Source organism: Echinops telfairi, unplaced genomic scaffold, assembly GCF_000313985.2.
Source record: "Echinops telfairi isolate 266 unplaced genomic scaffold, ASM31398v2 ScPeMD7_18;HRSCAF=68, whole genome shotgun sequence".
In the NCBI taxonomy this organism is placed as follows: Eukaryota; Metazoa; Chordata; class Mammalia; order Afrosoricida; family Tenrecidae; genus Echinops; species Echinops telfairi.
The window spans coordinates 55,774,457-55,776,366 of record NW_022103915.1 but is presented as its reverse complement, the minus strand read 5'-3'; the positions used below and the strand labels follow the sequence as shown (position 1 = coordinate 55,776,366).

General features: G+C 40.0%; 1 protein-coding gene across 2 annotated transcripts in view; it reads right to left on the bottom strand.

Moving 5' to 3' along the window:
• The window catches only part of TRIM9 (tripartite motif containing 9), a 132,748-nt gene that overhangs the window by 86,066 nt on the left and 44,772 nt on the right, over window positions 1-1,910 (bottom strand). The gene's annotated exons all lie outside the window — the stretch shown is intronic.

Sequence of the window (1,910 nt, the reverse complement as noted above, 5' to 3'; positions counted from 1 at the left end):
AGTTGTAGTCTTTAAGCACTGTGTCTAAACTGAAATGTTAATAATAGGGTTACATTTTAAACTGAGGGCTTCTAAGATTAATCTATTAAATTATTAATTTACTAATGTTAGTGAAGAATTTTAAAAATAATACATTTAATCTAATGGGGTGTAGTTCTTTGTTTTGTTTAAAGTATACTGACAAAGCTAAGAGGGGCAGAGGGGCAGAGGAGCAAGATCAGTGGAAACAGAATAAACAGGACAGAAACAATGAGAAAGCACACAGCACTACGAAATTATAGCCAATGCCATGGGACAATGTGCATCGAAATTATGAGACAGAAACCTAATTTGCTATTGTAAACTTTCACCAAAAACCCAATGAAATAGTATTTAAAAATTAAAGAAAACTAAGTAAATTGACATTTAAAGGGTTTCTATTAAATCAAATAAGACCTTCTAGAAAGAAGTTGTTGTAAACTTCTACTTTTGAATTTTAAAATCACACATTAGTAAGGGCATTTCCAATCGACAAGGTTAAAGAAAAGGGCAGTATCAGGAACTTACACGTTATATTTTCTCCCTCAGTGAGGATGGTGCGGGATTGGGCAGCATTTTGTTCGGTTTTCCAGAGCATCACTATGAGTCGGAACTGACTGGAGGGTGCCTAACCACTTTAGTTTATGTCAGCGCAATATGTTCCACAACCTGCTTTCACCCTCTTTCTTTAGAAATGTTGCCACGAGGCCCCAAAGGCAGGAGGGAAGACCTGAGTCTGATTGGCTCCGTCTTCTAAATAGGTGGGTGCCTTTTGGATAGTAAGGGAACCTTTCCTGGGTTTAAAAGATGGCATTGCTCATGTCTGGGACCTGACATCCAGGGTATGTCCTAGAGGACGGCCAACTGCAAAGAGAAATAAAATGCTGGGAAGGGGTTTTTTTTTTTGGTTTTTGTTCTTTAATGAATTAATGTTGCAACCAATTTCCATGAAGTGCATAAACCAATATAATTTTCTTAAGATGTATTATTTTTCCAGGGCTGACATTCAACTAACCACATCCTCAGTGGCTTAAAATGACAAGAATTAGCTCGCACAGTTATGGAGGCCAGAAGTCTGATCTCAAGCTGTAAGCGGGATCACAGTCCCTCGGAAGGCTCTAGTGGAAGATGTTTTTCTTGTCTTCTCCGGCTTCTGGTGGCTCTAAGGATTCTTTGGCTTGAGGCTGCACAGCTCCAATGTCTGTCTTCATTTTCATATAAGCGTCTCCTTTGTATTTCTATGTCTTTCTCCATTTCTCTTTTATAAAGATATCTGCCATTGGCTATGGGGTCCACCCTACATAAGGATCTCTGGTGGAATAGTGAGTTACATGCTGACCTAGGCACTAACCACAAGGTCAGCAGTTCAAAACCATCAGTCACTCTATGGGAAAAAGATTTTTGTTGCTATAAAAACCCATAGTGGGAGTTATACTCTGTCCCATAGGATTACTCTAAGTTGGAGTCACGCAATGACAATGAGTTTTGGTTTCTACATACAGAATTATGTCATCGGGAGATCCTGAGCAAGGATCCCTTCGCCAAGTAAGGTTACATTCATGGGTTCCAGGGGTAAGACTTTGCATATCATTTTGAGGCCGCTATTGAGCCCAAGAAGGCCTGGTGGCATAGTGGTTATGCATTGGACTGATAAATGCAATGTCAGTGGTTTAAAACCACCAGCTGCTCTGCAGGAGAAAGATGCGGCTTTCTGCTCCTGTAAAGTTACAGTCTCAGAAACCCATAGGGCTTCCAAGGGGTCCTCAAGCTTTTAAAACAGGGGGCCAGTTCACTGTCCCTCAGACCCATTGGAGAGCTGGACTATAGTTAAAAAACTATGAACAAATTCCTATGCACACTGCACATATCTTCTTTTGAAATAAAAAAACAAA